General features: G+C 42.9%; 1 protein-coding gene across 2 annotated transcripts in view; it reads right to left on the bottom strand.

Moving 5' to 3' along the window:
* chd7 (chromodomain helicase DNA binding protein 7) overlaps positions 1–13913 on the bottom strand; it is a 108749-nt gene extending 94836 nt beyond the window's left edge. For both annotated transcript variants that reach the window (XM_083782014.1, XM_083782015.1), the window contains exon 1: positions 13631–13913. The gene's annotated coding sequence lies outside the window, so the exon portion shown is untranslated. The remainder of the gene's footprint in view (positions 1–13630) is intronic.
* Positions 13914–17510: the final 3597 nt, after the last annotated feature.

Below are 17510 nucleotides of genomic sequence, written 5' to 3'. Positions count from 1 at the left end.
TGTGGCAAAACAGCTTAAATTTGGGTTAAGTGAAAATGGGCTTTGTCATTCTCTTCATATGCCAATAGAGGGTATGTCAAAAACAAAAAACTACTTTCTGGCCTTGACAGCCCATACAAATAGAAAAGTCCTATCTGATTGCAGTAAACATTAAATTCACTTTTTCACTCCCTTTTCAAGTTTTCAATCCACAACCCTACACCGAAATTCAGGCCCTGACGGGTACCCCAAAGGCCTTTAATCAATAATCTAGTTTGAAGGTCTATTTGCAATGAATTTGCCTATATGCATTATTGTGTGGGCGCACTGGGCGGCGGTGGCTCAGGGGTAGAGTGGCCGGATCTATGTAAACTAAAGCGCCTTTGATAAAGTCGCTTTACCATTTACATGCACAATTCTTGAAAAAGGACAATTGTCTTCCGTCTGTTAGAAAGGCACTGTATTTGAAGGCCCTTGTAAAATATACGTCTTTCCACAAAATAATAGAAAATGCGTGATCGTGGGTCCGATAAGAACCCGGCTCGATAAGCCTGACCGATAAGGTGCTCATTATCAATAAAAAATGTATGATATCCAATCCATCCCTAGTCATAACAATGATGCAGCTGTCTGTTGCCTTATAAACATGCAACTAAACATACCAACATTAGCTAAAACCCACTTCGTTTACAGTATATACATGAATTATTATTTTTTTCTAAAGTTTCGTTCTTCTTTACATTAACATAGAAATAGATGTAATTGGCAACTAGATAAAGTGCCCCTCGGGGCACAGGTCTCCACCAGGGCAGGACAGGTTGTGGCCTCCGGGTGGCGCTATAATAGGCCAATGTGAAAAGGGTGCCATTTCTTCTTACGCCTTGGATGACAATTGGGTGATTTGAGGCATTTTGTTCCCAAAATGTGTTTTGCAACAATCCACCTGTTGGTGGCGCTATAACAGGCCAATGTGAAAAGGGTGGGATATATTCCTCAGCCTAGTAGGAAAGTCTGTGAAAGATTTCACGTAAATTGCATGCTGCGTTCATGATTTGAGGCTTTTTGTTCAAAACGGGCCAATCCTGCAAATTTTGAAAGCCAATGTTAGCCAGTTAGGATGGAATTTGAAATATCAGACAGATTCGGCTTGAACACATGACTACAGATTTGCGGGATTTTTGGACAGAATCTGGAGTAGTAATATCAACAAATGTGTTTTTCAAGTCAGCCTCCTGGTGGCGCTATAACAGGCTGTTCTGGAAATTTTGGGGCATCCAGGGAGTGTGTGTGCAAAATGTGGCATCGACCGGGTTAACGGTGCCGGAGATTAGCTGTACACGGACAGACAGACGGACACACACGGACGGCCGGACAAACACACACACACACGGATGGACGGAGTGCAAAACATACTCTCTCCCCAAGCCTTCAGCCTAGTGGAGACAATAAAGACAATACAATGATGATGATAGTACAGCAGCCAGAGTTAATGTCTTTTTGTTTTGGTTCTGCCCATGGATTACAGTATTACAGCACAGACGACATTTCAAGCAATTGCTTTTAAAGTCAAATGCAAGATGCTAGTCTTTGAATTGGTCAAACATTCCAAATGTCATTAAGTCAAACCTACTGGGCACCCAACAGAGAGGTGGGTGCAGGTTGCCTTTTTCATCATGTCTGCCCTTTACTGCTTTGCTTTGAGTGACAGTTGGCTTCAATACGAATCAAAGGACTGGGGGTTTATTCAGAATTTCCCATGTTTGAGTAGAATACAACATTTAAACTATCAAGAACTTCGAGGAAAATATACCGTTTCAATCAAGTAAATTACTGGCGTGTATTGAATGGGTTGCACTGAATGTAAATTGCCCCTAGTCTGAAACTGAATATACATGACTAATAGCGTTTCTCTCATTTTGTGTGTGGGGCTACAGGGCCCAAACAAATAATCCGGATGACCACTTGGTGCCATTCCATTCATCCAAGACCCAGCATTTCTAGTTTTATGAACCAATGTATTTATTTGTAACTGTTTTGTAGGTTTTTAATTGTTGTTTGTCATCTACTGGCTACGGCTGTCAATAAAGTTTCATTCATTCATTCATATTTAGATGCAGTAAAGATTAAGCCACACCATTTCCAAGACTATAAATAGAGCTGATTTGGCCGTCTTGTATGCATGCTGTGTGGCGAGGCCAAGGGAAGTAGACGTTTAGAAGAAGTAATCAGCTCACTTCTTGTAGTTTCAGTGTTGAGACGAGGCTGAGGTATAACAACACCTAAAGGGACAAGAGTCTGAAAAACCCTCTGTGATGATTTATCACCAAGGTGGAGTTGTTTCAGTCCCTTCAGGACACACCAGCTGTTGTGTTTATAGAGTACTACTGGGGACATTTGTGAAAGGGGGGACAGTTACTTGCTACAATAAATCTCCCAAACAAAAAATAACTTCACAAGCTTGTGCAAAACCTCCCTTTAAAAACTAGCAAATCAAAATACCAACTACAACACGCGATTTTGCATTGAAGCCTTCAGCAGTACACCTGCCCCTGCACACACCCAGTCTACGTAAAGGATCTCTAGTCCTCTACTCCCACAGCTCTCCAATCAATCATCACTATTGACAAGCTTTTTAGACCAATGGGCTTGATAGGTTTGGACAGCATCCCCCGAGATTGGTCAGATCCCCTCGTCATCCCACCCGCCTCCGAGTTAACAACCAATTAGCTTCTCCTCAGGCCTTCCCATAAGGCTGTGGGCTAAAGTACTCTCCTGGGACACAGACACAAGCCCGTTTTGCAGAGCAGTGCTCAATGGAGCAGACACTTTTGTTACATTGTGCGCTCAAATACGACTCTTAACGCTAAGTCTCACATTTCTCCATCACCACCTGCCACCACTGTTCACCAGAAAAGCATCAGATGATGGGACCATTTCTGAAGGAAAAACGTCATTGGGACATCTCTCACTTCACCAGACAGTCCCCCTCTTGAAAACCAACCCTGTCTCTTACTGGAAGGGGATGCCACAAAGAGCAGCCGGCTCAACCCCAGGGATGCAAACGGGTAAAAACATGAGACCATTGCGTGGATAGAAGAAAACCAGCCCCAACTAGGTGGCTCTGTGGGAATGCTAGAACACTGGTTGTAAAGGACAATTTTTGTTTCTCTTATGGCACATTGAACTCCCATCCATTTTCAATGGAGACTAGTATTGTTTACGTTCCCTTTCTTGGAGTTTGCACTCAGATGGAAAAGTTTAGATGGTCCAATGGAGCAGGCAGATGATAAATAGAAATGGTAGCTATGACGCACATAAACACTCAGAGGTCACGGATGGATTGGTACTCACACAGAAAGGGAGAAAGGTTGGAGATGTACTCGATGCTCTCTCGCACCTACACACATTAAGACTAACACACACGACAGCCCACACAAACACTCGAGGTGTAATGATGCCAGGCTCGACTCTCGGCACAGCACTTGGTCCATAAGGCCTCCACTGCGGGAGGGAGGGAGGGAGAGATATATGGAGGAAGTAATGAAGGGGAGGAATGACAGAAGAGAGACAGTGAGGGTGTGGAAAGAGGGCAAATGGAACTAGACTGGGAGAGATGGTGGGGGACAGACGGCCAGTTTTGAATGTCACCATGCCGCTCCAGTCCCCTGCTAACCTTTTGGCTGGAGAGGATGGAGATTGGAGAGAGTGCAAGGATGGAGGTGGTGACAGTGAGGAAGGGAGTGAGAAAAGAGGGGGAGAGAGAGTGAGAACCTGCCCACATGACCAGGAGGAGGAGGGGGGCAGAGCAATAGATGAAAGCAAGAGAAGCGCTCACATCTCTCTGAGCAGGGCTGACATCCATGACACATGACAGGAGACAAAATGGCTGCACAGTGCACCCCTAACACTAGTGCTCCGTTTATGACACTATTACCACGGGTTCACTTTTGACTGTAAAGCAGCACCAGCTGGTGAAAATAGTCCAGCCAGCAAATCTTTTAACTGAACACAATCATGATTTCCACCACATGGCACCTAGATGCATCTCCAACACCACGGGCAAAATAATATCACAAAGCCCCTCCACACCAACAGTGGACACTGGCATCACATGGAAAACCAGATGGAGGGTCCACCCGACTCCACCAACCACACATGGCCAGTTTCAAGGGGCATTATCCCCCCCCCCCCAAAAAAGAAGTTTGTCGTGTCTAGATGGTTATAGTGCCGCCAATTGGATCATATATCACTGATAGTTAAGGCGCTTTTAACCAACAATCTACGATGTTAACATTTCGAGTAAACGTTATGGATGATTTGGATTGTGATATCGTCACTGTCAGGTAGGGTTGGGTGGCAATCGTGATTTGGATGATTCTATCAACGAATATTTTCATATTTAGGCGATTTATCGAGCGATTTCTTTTTTCAAAATACTATTTTATTCAAATGTAGCCTGTACAAGTGTGAGCAAAATGCGACTCAACTTGGGCCAGCCGCTGGTGGAAACCCCTCCTCCCCTTGAAATGGTATGCTCCTGCCCAAGCTGCAGCCTGCAGCAGCATTGGGGTCTGACGCTCCGAGCCTCCGATAAAAAAAAAGAAAAAAGAAAAAGACTAGGCGCGAGTGAAACGCGTTAGCATTGCAACAAGCTAAGCTAACACTGTCACCAGCCATGGTCGTGACGTTAGCTTAGCTTGCTGCTGCTTGTCTGTTCAACTTCACTTCATCTCCGCCTGTAATTTATTTTCGGGACTTCTTGGTCCCTTAACTTTGATCCTCCCAGGATCTTTGATCAAAATGCACGAAAACGTCTACACGTGACCTTTGGACCTATACGGACAAAAACTAAATCGTAAAATTAAGTGAAAATAAATAGTTTTTATGAGCTAATTAAAATTGCTGTTTTGTGAAGCTTCTTCTGCCCATAGTACATACATGCAGCGTCATATGCATATGCAACTTTACAGTATGGTAGAGGGTCATGCCAAATACCACTGAAACCAGTCTTACTCCAATTGGCCAAAGGGGGGCGCTATAGCAATTTAAATGAAACCTTTGAACAGCCATAACTCTTGCCAATCTGTCGCTTTGACCAGTAAGCTCCGCCCTCCGATATTCCACCACTTTGAGCAGTTTATAAAACGCTTTAGCTGATTTTCTGCCCAGTTGAAGAGAAGTTTGTACATGAAAACATGAACAGCGAATACACTGTAGTAATGGATATTGACATGCCCAAAACAAGGACACATATAATTGTCATCAAAAACACTGAATGATTTTACGGTTAATGATGACACAACTGATTGTGTTCAGATGGCTCAGTAGATAGAGCTCTCGCCTTTGGACCACAAGGTCATGGGTTCAAATCCAGGCACCGCCAGCTCAGCGTATTAGTCTTAAAGAATCCTGCCCCTCCCCCCACAATTTAAACCGGCCCCGTCACAATTACAGTCTTCTTTTTCTCAAGTTCAGTCTCCATTTCTATAGCTTATTCTATGGCTTATTGTGCGTATTGTTCTTATAGCTTATTTCTTGGTCCTGCCTTATCGCTGCTTGCAGCTATATTTTATCTTATTTTGGTACCCTGACTGGCCTGACACTGGCGCTGCAAAAACAGACAGATCTACAAGCTCTCAACACGTAGCGAACGGCGCTGCAAAAACAGGCAGGATGCAACGCCTTGAGCTTGTAGATCTGGCTTTTTTTGCGACCCGCAGTAAGCTGTTCTCACTTTATTTTTATAACACGAATATATCATTCGGCGATTTTTGGACAGACGATGTGCGATTGAATTTTTTTTGCATATTGTCCAACCTTAGTGTCAGGCAGATACATTGTTTCACCATATTTCAACATTAAATTTGTGTTTTTTCCGTCACCTAAAGTAGTTCACCCCAAAAGTACATTACATATATTCACCCCATGAAGCCTTGAATTCATGTAGATGTTTGTCACATTCCTAAGCCAATAATCTGATAACCAGTCCAGGTCATCAGTCAGTAGGAGACTCAGTAGGGGAGACTTTGAGATTCTCCTAACGGAGGAACCGCCAGTCATCAAATAAAAAATGCTCCGTGAATTCAAGGCTTCATGGGGTGTGTAATTGATAGAAATTAAGTCATTTTTTGGATGAACTGCTCCTTCAACCCGTTAAAGCATGTGTCATTTTAGATTTTAGCTATACATCGTCTGTCAAGTGGAAACCTCATATGTCCAAAACTGTTGCTTTTCAGGATTCAAAAGCAGATCTATAAGCTCAAAACGATATGTTTCAGTCTTGTAGATCTACTGAGCATGATCAAGTAGGGTTGGACTCGTAAATTTACGAAAAAACACAAAAGACAAAATATAAGCTTATAAGCTTTTCAGAAAACCGTTAGGATTTAGAAAAACCTACATACGTAGAAATTGGCCTCAGGTGGTCAGAATGTGTTAACGGCCAACTTCGTCATACAAGACTGTCAAGCTAAAGTAGTGAAAAGCCAAAGCAGTGGAAAATAGCCGATCTACAAGCCCACATTGCGTTGCCATTTCATAATTGTCCTTCCATTTCACCATCATTTTTCCTGAAAAGTAACGGTTTTGGAGCTACGAGACAATATTAAAGGTATATTCAGTGATTTCACTCAAAAAACCTTAGGTTTCGTTTTTGGCTGGGACCTAAGCCTTTCATCCAATCAGGATAGAGAGCCAAAAACGAAACCTAAGGTTTTTTGACCCCCAGGGGTTAACTGGGGACAGGGAGGGACTGGTCCGCACACTCTATAGTAGAGAGGATTATCACAACAAAGCAAACAAATAAGTGATATTTGAATTAAGTGAAATCACTGAATATACCTTTAAAGATAAAAAGACAATATTACTGAACTTGATGCCGTGTTGCATTTAAGTTTTAATGTTTCACATTTGGCATCTGGGTAAAATAATATTCCCAAATCCAAGAAGTTACATTTTCCTTTGACAAAAACGCATCAATCTGTCTGCCATGCTTTCACTGATTCAACTGGGGAGCTCCGTGCTGTGACGTAACTCGTCCTGTCAAATATGACAGTGGCTTATTATCGACTACAATAATGGCCTTTTATTTAACTCTCAATAACGGGTCAACTCCCTAGTCCCAACTGTGTCCAACCTTGGCTGAGATAGTACTTTATTCTCAGGGTTGAGCCGACATTAAAATGTCCACTCGTAGCTTTATCCCTTTGATCAACTTCGTCCTAAGATCCCAATTACAGAACACCGCTCCATCCCACACCCAGAGATGGACCTAGTTTCCATCCATCACATAAACTGACTGACAACTTGCTTTGAGGTCCACCTGTGTGTGTGTGTGTGTGTGTGTGTGTGTGTGTGTGTGTGTGTGTGTGTGTGGGGGGGGTGGTCAGAAGCAGAGGATAAAATGAGATTAACACGGCAGCTACAGGTCAATGTGCCTAACCAAACAGAAGAGACAGAAGTTCAGAACTAAAGAGGAAAGGGATGCTAAAACAGAAATACAGTAAATGGTGCATTTATATAGCACCTTTTATCCAAGGCGCTTTATATAGATTGTGCATTGCATTGCATTGCATTAACACACCGATGGCGGCGGAAACCATGCAAGGCACAAACCAGCAGAATTAGGGGTTCAGTGTCTTGCTCAAGGACACTTCGAAACCAACTCTGGGGGAGCCCGGGTTCGAACTGGCAAACTTGTAGTTGCCATCCAGCAACTCTACCCCTGAGCCACCGCCGCCCGCCGTTTCCCTGTCTACAGGATAGACAGGGAAACAGAACAATAATATTCAAATACCCCAGCTGCCCAGCTGATGTCTTCAGACAGTCTGCTTAGTGATATTCTCCTTGATTTAAAATAAATAAATCACTCGTGTGAAGTGAGGTGCGCTCTTATCATCATACATCACATTCCGTGCTCAGCCAATAAAATCACAAATGTCATTCCGGCCAATCACTTTTGGTGTCTACACTTTTATGCCCTCAGTTAATCTTCAATATGCACTTTGCTCAGCCAATCAAATCATCGCGATGGGGGTGATCAGCCAATCACAAGCCAATGTTTGTGTTCACAGCATTTTCATTGAGCATTTTCATTGCATTTCATTGATGGAAATCATGGGCATGCCTAATTGTGACAACTACTTAAGGGTGTGAATCTTAGTTTCGGTACACCGGTAATTCCATGATTCGATTCAATGTAGACATTAGTCACGATTCGATTCCAAATTGATTCTCCATTCAAAACAATTCCCAATCAATTGTTGATGTTCCAGCTAATTTGTTTGTTACACCAACATTGTCTTGTTATTGTGGAGAGTTGTAAAGATCACAACAACAGTGTCTGTTCCACACACAGTGACGTACTGACACAGGGAAATCGAGCGAAAGACAGAAGCCGATAAATACAATTCGTCCAAAAAACGCTTGCTGTCAATGAAGACAGAGCCGGCTGTATCTAATTCTAAACCTACTCCATTTTAGCAGCCAAGGAGAAACTGACAGTCCACTAGAAACAGTGCTTGTTACACACTACGGAAGCTGCAAAGGCCAGTCAACTAAGATCATGGAAAGAAAAACTATCGTGATTTTCCCATCAATCGATTCCCCCACAACCATCACCATCATATAAAAGCAACATGTCTGGCTCAAGTAAGGTAATACGGTACCACCAGTAAGGATGTGCTGTCGATAAGAGACAGACAACTGAATAAAACAGATGACAAAGCAAGAAAAAAAACGAGACAGTACAGAGAAAGCCAGTGAAACTTGGAGGCATGCTATGCTACACAATGGCGATTTTCACTAGCAGTGAAACAATAGCATCTGTGTCATCCAACAGAGGCCATGGTGCTCTCTGCATGCCAATGGGAGTGCCAATGTCTTCACACCATCTCCCTCTCCCTCTGTCACCACACGCGCACATCTGTTTTGCCTTTGTCTAGCCCTCCATTGGCCCTTTCTCCTCTGATTTTAAAAGTTTAGCCTACTTACTCTGGCCAATCCTGGGACAGAAACACAGAATATTACACTTTATTAGCATGAAAGGTTAAACTGGTGATGACTGAAATGTGAATAAATAAATACTCAAACAGATAAACATCAAGGCATAACCTATGAAAGACATGATTAAGGACTCGTAGTGGGGAATCTGTTTTAGCTTCACCCAGCTGATGGCTTAAATGGTTAGATGAGTGTTCAAGGGGGAGCAGTTAGGGTCAAGTGTCTTGGACACTTCGACACAAAGCTGTAGCCGGGAGTTGAATCAGGGACCTGTTTCCTAGTCTAACTCGGTACCCATTCAGCTATGGCCATCCCAATAAGCCAACCATGTCTGGTGTAGGTTGCCATTAAAGAAATACATGTTTTTTATAGCCGTTAATAATAAAGTAACATTAATTTAGGGGTTCAGTGTCTTGCTCAAGGACACTTCGAAACCAACTCTGGGGAGCCCGGGTTTGAACTGGCAAACTTGTAGTTGCCATCCAGCAACTCTACCCCTGAGCCACCGCCGCCCGCCGTTTCCCTTCGGAACAATAATATTCAAATACCCCAGCTGCCCAGCTGATGTCTTCAGACAGTCTGCTTAGTGATATTCTCCTTGATTTAAAATAAATAAATCACTCGTGTGAAGTGAGGTGCGCTCTTATCATCATACATCACATTCCGTGCTCAGCCAATAAAATCACAAATGTCATTCCGGCCAATCACTTTTGGTGTCTACACTTTTATGCCCTCAGTTAATCTTCAATATGCACTTTGCTCAGCCAATCAAATCATCGCGATGGGGGTGATCAGCCAATCACAAGCCAATGTTTGTGTTCACAGCATTTTCATTGAGCGTTTTCATTGAGCATTTTCATTGCATTTCATTGATGGAAATCATGGGCATGCCTAATTGTGACAACGACTTAAGGGTGTGAATCTTAGTTTCGGTACACCGGTAATTCCATGATTCGATTCAATGTAGACATTAGTCACGATTCGATTCCAAATTGATTCTCCATTCAAAACAATTCCCAATCAATTGACACAAAGCTGTAGCCGGGAGTTGAATCAGGGACCTGTTTCCTAGTCTGACTCGGTACCCATTCAGCTATGGCCATCCCAATAAGCCAACCATGTCTGGTGTAGGTTGCCATTAAAGAAATACATGTTTTTTATAGCCGTTAATAATAAAGTAACATTAATTTAGTCTTTGACACCTCTGGTCTGTTAGAACTGTGATTCACAGAATCACAGTTCTGTTTGACTTTGAAGAAAAAAAACATTATAGGCAAATATAGGCCTACACCACTAAAGCGAATGCTGCAAACCCAGGGTCCTAGCGATCACTTCTGATCTCGGCGACCTATGCTGTGTCACTCCATGTCTATCCCCCCATTCTGTCAACTTACTGTACACGCGTGCGCATATATATATATATATATATATACACACACACACACACATAAAGGGTGATATATATATATATATATATATTACAGGACATGGGGAAATTGTTCGCTGAACCATACAGCATTGCATTAACGCCTAAGCTCTTAATATTAGTACTGTCTGTACAAAATGTAAGCTTTGTTATGGTAGTATTTATTGCCCATGTTGGACTGGTGTTGGGCATGGTGGGCAGTGAAGAACCGCTGGTGTTACATTGTTTTTAAAGTTACACTATACTGTCTCAAAGGACTGTATAGTGTACTGTAAACATACAATAGTATCTCCTAAAACTGTTTTAGGAGAACCTATTGTAGCATTGGTTTCAGACGGAGTCAAGAGAACAACTTTGGAAGGGAATCCCAGCATGCAGTACTGACAGTCAAAGACTACGCCTGTCGCCTAGTGCCCAATTCAATACAAACCGTTAAGGACCCATGATATTCAAGGGCAATATTCCATGACAAGTTTGTAGATAGTTCCAGTTGAGTTTTACGTGGTCAGCAATTTGGGAACTGAATAAAGATTCTAGAGCAGTTCGAGACATAGCAGTGCAGTGAACCATCCAACAGTTACAGTATTGTTCCATGCTGGGATTTCCCCTCCATAATGACATCTACGTAGATATTATCCCCACTGTTATTATTTTAAAGAGTCAAGAGTGACTTGCTTCAAAACATACTTGTGCTTGACAAAAAACGAATCCTTTAAAACAAAACACTCCTGGACCTAAAATGTTCCAAAAATAAATCCGATAAACTTGGCCTTGGAAAAAGTTCCAGTCCGGTTCTCTCTCTCTCTCTGTGGCCCCCCCAAACAAGTCAAGGAAGCTTTGCAGCAGCAGAATTCTGAAAAAAGTACCTCAACCCTGACCACAAGAAAGGACGAGTTAGAGAGATGGGGGTTGGAAAATAGAGAGAGGGGCCACAATAGTGCCGAACATCTGTTGTGTGTGTACGGTCGGGGCCTCTTATCTCTGCCTCTCTGTGGCCCGCTGAACACAACTAGCTGCCATCTTGGCTCACAGACACGCTCAGGCAGAGTGAGTGGGGGGAGCAGGCTGCGGGCTATGGCAGCCAGGATGAGGGGAAAAACAAACCCATCATCACATTTAAAAGTGGAGTCGAGTGGATGCTCCGTTTGTCGTGCAAAATACAAACATGTCATCGAGCACAATGATTACTTTAAAATGTATGTCATATGTTGGCGCAGATTACGAGTCAAAGTTGTGGGTAACCGTTATGCAAGCTGACCGATTACAGAAAACGTCATGGAGAAAGGCATTAATCGCGCAACGGACCGAGAATAGATGAGAGAACGAGAAAATGACCCGACTGATTGGTTGTGCAAAGAAACATTGCAGTAAAGCAACATTGTCGAGGACATGGCAGGTGTTTCACTGTTTTATTCCCAACAACCAACCCGAGTAACAAGTCCACCCCCTCCAAAAAAACGTCTTCGTCCGCCACACATTTTCACCACAAACATGATCAAAACTTTTAAACAAGCTGAAATGGTACACGTAGACAATAAAATAACACCAAAAGTAACTTTAATGTTTAGCTCAACAACAACAAAAACGAGACGAAATGAAAGGTGGTTTTCCAGCGCACAATAACATCGGATAGCTCCTTTAACAGCCCCGGCGGGTTATTATTAGTTAGCTCTTGGGGCTAAAATATAGTAGTGGCCTAAAGACAATGAGGACGAACAGTGTGTGAGCTCAGCTAACAGGCTAGCTCAACTTCTGTTCTTGTCCTGTAGCAGTGGGCTATCCTCCAGCGGCTAGCATGGCTAATTAGCCTATCACCGGCGATGGCTAATTTATAAACTTCGTCGCGCAACCCATGTACTCAAAAGATAGGGAAAAATACATTTCCATCCGACAATACAGTAGTATTATAAACTTTTAAGTGTCGACCGGGTTCAGGTTGATACTTTTTTTTGCTGTTGAAAAGACATCTTGTGTTGGAGCGACAGACACCGACCCGTCGCATGATAAATATGAAAGCCTTTTTTTCGTACGCACGTCGTTCTGGTCTGGACCGTGGAACGAATCGCTCACCTCCTCGGGATCTACTCTCTTATATTATAGGACACCATCCTCCCAAACAGCGGGCGAACAGTCTAGTTTTAGATGCAGTATAACAAGACGATTACGTGGTTTAATTGGAAATAACACTAGGTTATATATAATATAATCCCAGCTCCTCTCTGTCAAATAACACCACACAGCTGAGCTAGCCCCATGGACACTCCATCCTGCCCCCCTCCAACCAAAAAACTACACTTTATCCCGTGTACAATGCAACCCACGGTTTCGTACAGTTAAAAACTAAGTTCAACTTAAGAGACAAAGAGCGACATATTTCGTCGTTATGGTGTGGTGTCCGTACTTATTAGAACCGTGTGGGGGGTTTTCCCTGGCTGGCTGCTCCGCCAGGCGAGGAGCTGCTCTCATTCAGTCGGCCAGTGACTCACCTCTACGCTCGACTCGAGCCACCTCGTGTCTCCTACAGCAGCAACACATACAATTAGCTAACCCGAGCTAACCAGGCTAACACACACACTCACTCATACACACACGACCCGGTATGTGTTTGTGTGTGTGCGCGTGTGTGTGGTGTGTGGGGGGGAGAAACCAAAGTAAAGTCCAACACTTCTTTACCCCCCACAATATTCAACAAGTCGCCAAAAGAGTCGGTTATAAGAGGGCAATAATACTCCGCCACGTTGCGTGGAAAAATATTCCTTTCCACTTTTGAACTCGTTTATTAAAGGGGGAGGCTTGTGTGTGTGTGGTGCTGGTGATGATGCGGGTGGCAGCGAGGCTAAAGTTGCTATTGTTAGCATGTCGGCATGGCAGCTCCGCCGCGGACCTTTCAATGACTTTCTGTCCCGAAAGACACAACAAACGCCGTCCAAAGCGTCCAGTGTAGCCGGCTCGGTGTCTGAGAAAAGTTCCTCTGAATGAGAGAGCCTCCTCCGCCGAGGCACCGACTCCCAACTTCCTTCCGCGAAGGATTAAAAAAAAGTCTCATTGCATGAGGACGAAAAAGTGAGAAAACTACTTACCAATCGGGGCTCTAATCTAAATGAAAATGGTTCTAAAATCACCCCGGCTACAAACAACTCATCGCCCCGTGAACTGTGTTTAGATCGATCGCATTTGAAATAGAATCATCCAACAAAAAAAGAAAAAGCTCATCGCTTCTCTTACCCAACAAGCTTGGTCACTTCGGGTCTTTTTCTTTTATTAAATCAACTCCTCGTTTAGTAGGTTTAGTATCTCCGCGGCTTGCTCGAAAAATCCACCGTGGTCCTTCTTTTAAATATAAATAAACAGGAAAAGTTCAAGTTGTATATCTCATTAGATGTTTCTCCGGCGTGTCTCGTATGTACGACCTCGCCGAGTAGTGTGCGGGCTCTTCGCTCCTTTGTGTTAATTTCACTCAAATCGAGTTTAATCCGATCGATCCCTCGGCTTGGTCGCGCTCCCGAGTCCTCCCCTCCAGACACTCGCTCACCTTCCTCGGCCAGGGGGCGCGCTCCCGAGGACCTCTCATGGATAAACATGCGGCGTGCGCGGTCACTGACCCCAATGTGCTCACATGTGTGACGCTTTTGGGAGTTTTCTTTTTGTTTTTATTATTTTAATTATTTCATTTAATTGAAAATGGGAAATAATGTTGCGCTTGTGTGCGCATGATAATGAGTATGCTGTTTCTTTCCTAAATCAGCGATGAAGTGACATTGTTTTGTTTGTTTTTGTTTTTTACCGTGAGAGATTGTATTTAATATTATTGTAGCTATTGTAGTGTATTGTAGTGTATCGTTGTGACGGTTTTGTGACCCGTTTAAATAGATGCCAAAATGTAAAACCGTAACAGTTGAATAAAAAATCAAGTTAGTCTAGACATAAGTTTTCTTTCTTTCTTTATTTCTTTTTCTTCTCTAGATTGGAGAATTACAGTACATTTCAAGCACAACTCAAAACAAAACTGTTAACTGTAGTGTGGACGACACCATAAAGCATTACACTTGTTTACAATAGGTCCCTCCATGTCCAATTCATCCATGGAGGGAGCTTTGCACGGACAGGTGTTCTACATCTGGATTGACTGGATACTATACTACTAGGCTATAGTATTACTATAGCAGCATCTTCCTCAACTTTGGATAGCCTACAGAATAATTTAAGTTAACAAAATTCAAATATGAGCGCATCAAGAAATGCAATTCAACAACTGCGACTTTAATATAGCCTACGAAAAAGTCAAAACATGGATTATTATTGGGATTAATCACAAAATAAACACACACGCCTGTCTGTACATACTACATAGGCCTGTTTAGGCCGCAGTTGGACTCTTTATATATCTCCAACAGCCTACTTCAGTTTGGGGCAGTTTTTGAATGATCTTATGCAAACTTAAAAATAATACAATAAATAAATAAAGTGTGTGTTTAATGTTAATTTCCAACAACGAAAGCATGGGTAATTCAAGAGGGTATCAGCTACCGTCGCCCTACTCGCCCATAGAGTTAAATTGCTTCGTTAATGTATCATCTCTTTTCGTTTCTCTTTCAATCCTATCATGTATGTTTACTTGCAACATGCATTGCAGAGAGAGATGTCGAGCACGGCTGTAACCCGGATGTCCCCGACGACGACGCGGCCGGTAATTTTATCATAACAACCTGGCTCACAGGAGAGCGGCATTTAAAGACACAGGCACATTTATCTCGAGCGTAGGCTTTTCGTTTTTATTTCATTCTCAATGACACCACGTCTTCACTTTCGTATTTTCAATCTTTTATTTTTGTCTATCTTATATTCTAATTCTAGAATATAGGCATAGTAAATAGGCTCCAATATAATTATTTAAAATGTAGCTATAGTATACCGTATACCGTAGAGCCGTATACCGTATACCGTAGAGCCAGGAAAATAAATCTTAGACTGGTTTCAAATTATCTGAATTGATGGTTCAAGGTGTGCTCAGTTTATCTTGCTATAGACAGTTAATGACACTTAGAAGTGGACATAATTATGGGCGGCTTGGAAAATAACCCTCCCTTTCAGATTCCTTTTTAATGACAGTTACGTATGTCAAAGGCTGATCACGTGTACGCTTCCACCTGAGGATCTGTCTCTGCTATTTGACAAATCCCTCCAGTAATAAAAGTTTTCCATGAAGTGTTTTCCACCAGAGGAAAATAGGTCATAGCGAATGACGCAGATACTGGGACTTCCAAATGATATCACAAATTGCTTGTTTTCACATTTTAGCACACTCCTCCATATAAGCTTTCTGATCCTCTTCTAACACTATGTGATCTCACAATCTTAAAACATATACATTCTATATTGTGCAAGCAATTTGCCTCTTGTTGTCACTTGTCAGTCTACTTTGCAGTCTACTTTAATTGATATTACAGACAAACTAAAGCAGAATGATCAAGATAAAGGCCTTAAAGAAGAGTTATCAATAATGTCACAATAATATTCACCAAGATGCCTTGTGGGTGAGAAGTGCTGAAACAACAGGTCGGGGGAATGCCCATATATGGACCCTTGTGTTCTAATTGTAAGGCCAGACAGGGCCTCGGGCCAGCCCAGTTCATTTTCGGGCCTATTGAGAACTCTAGTTTTCACCGGCTGCCGGGCGCGACTGCGATAATAACTTTGGGGTGGGCCCGTCTAGTGTTTGAATGGACAGGTATAGTCAAAAGGGAGACATCGAAGAGGAAGGACGGGTGTGGAGGATCAAAATATGTCAGTGAACTGATCTTCATATATGGAGACGGCCATATGGAGCATGTCACGAGGCGTGACGAACTGACGGCCATATATGGTGGTGTGATGGACGGACAGACTGACTTACGTACTGACCAGAGTGTAGAGCGGAGAGTAGCGACACGCTTTGATCTTGCCGCAAATGGGCTATAGTTCCAAACATTGCTCCTATGGCTGGAACTATCCCATATAGAGATAGAATGAGCACTTCCGCATTCCATTGTAACAATGGTAGTCAACGCTATAGTGTCGCCACTCTCTTACTATATTAATCTGGTACTGATTTGCAGGTTTTCATAGTAATCTGCGACCTACGGTTACGATAAGCCACACACAGTCATGATACCAGTAAAGACACCTGAGGTCGCGTGCACGCATATATACGCCTGGATGACAGATGACTGCTGGGCGAGCGCTGGCGCTTTGGAATGGGAGGTCAGATCAACATATTCGCCTGGGTGACAGCAGACTGCTGGACGAGCGCTGGCGCTTTGGAATGGGAGGTCAGATCAACATATTGGCCTGGGTAACAGCAGACTGCTGGGCGAGCGCTGGCACTTTGGGGGTAAGATCTTAATTTTCCTCTTTACTGTGTGGCTCACTTACGGATCTGCTTGACTGTGTCTCAAATTGTTGCCTGCTGCAGGTCATCCATAGAGTCATAGACTCTATGGATGACCTGCGCCTCAGCGTAAGTGAGTCACACAGTGAAGAGGAAAATTAGACTCTATGGATGACCACATAGACTATGGTGGTCATCCTACAGCCCTGACAAACATAACATGACAAATAACATTTTGATGCACTGATTAGGACTGGTAAGTGGGAGAAAAAAAATAACAGCCATTATACGGTATATATTAAAATAAAAAATTTGAGCAGGACAAAAAGAAGAATGGAAGTGAGTTCACAAGGACACTGAAGATGACAAAGGAATGTCTTACGGTAGGTATCTTTATGCTTATTATTTCCTCCGACTCATGTGCACCTTTTTTGCACCTGCTGTCATGGACATCTTTTCTTCATCCATGCCAACAGTTGAGATTTATTATTTCATCTTTTTTTACCACAATATTTTTGCATGGGGATTTACAAGAAGAACTGATCTCCCCCACCCCCCGAAAATGAAAGAAAACTAAAATATATATATTATATTTACATCAGTGCTGTAATGTTGTATGTGTATGTGTAGGTGATAACCACATCCTGTATGTAGCAAAGCCTCCCCAAAACCATGGAATTCTCTCCGACAAGGGCTCGGGTGTATATTCAATACATCAGACAGTGTATGAGCCCAAAT

Source organism: Protomyctophum parallelum (genome assembly GCF_964188405.1).
Source record: "Protomyctophum parallelum genome assembly, chromosome: 14".
Classification (NCBI taxonomy): domain Eukaryota; kingdom Metazoa; phylum Chordata; class Actinopteri; order Myctophiformes; family Myctophidae; genus Protomyctophum; species Protomyctophum parallelum.
Note: the sequence above shows the minus strand (reverse complement) of the source record. Positions and strands in the feature narration are given on the sequence as shown.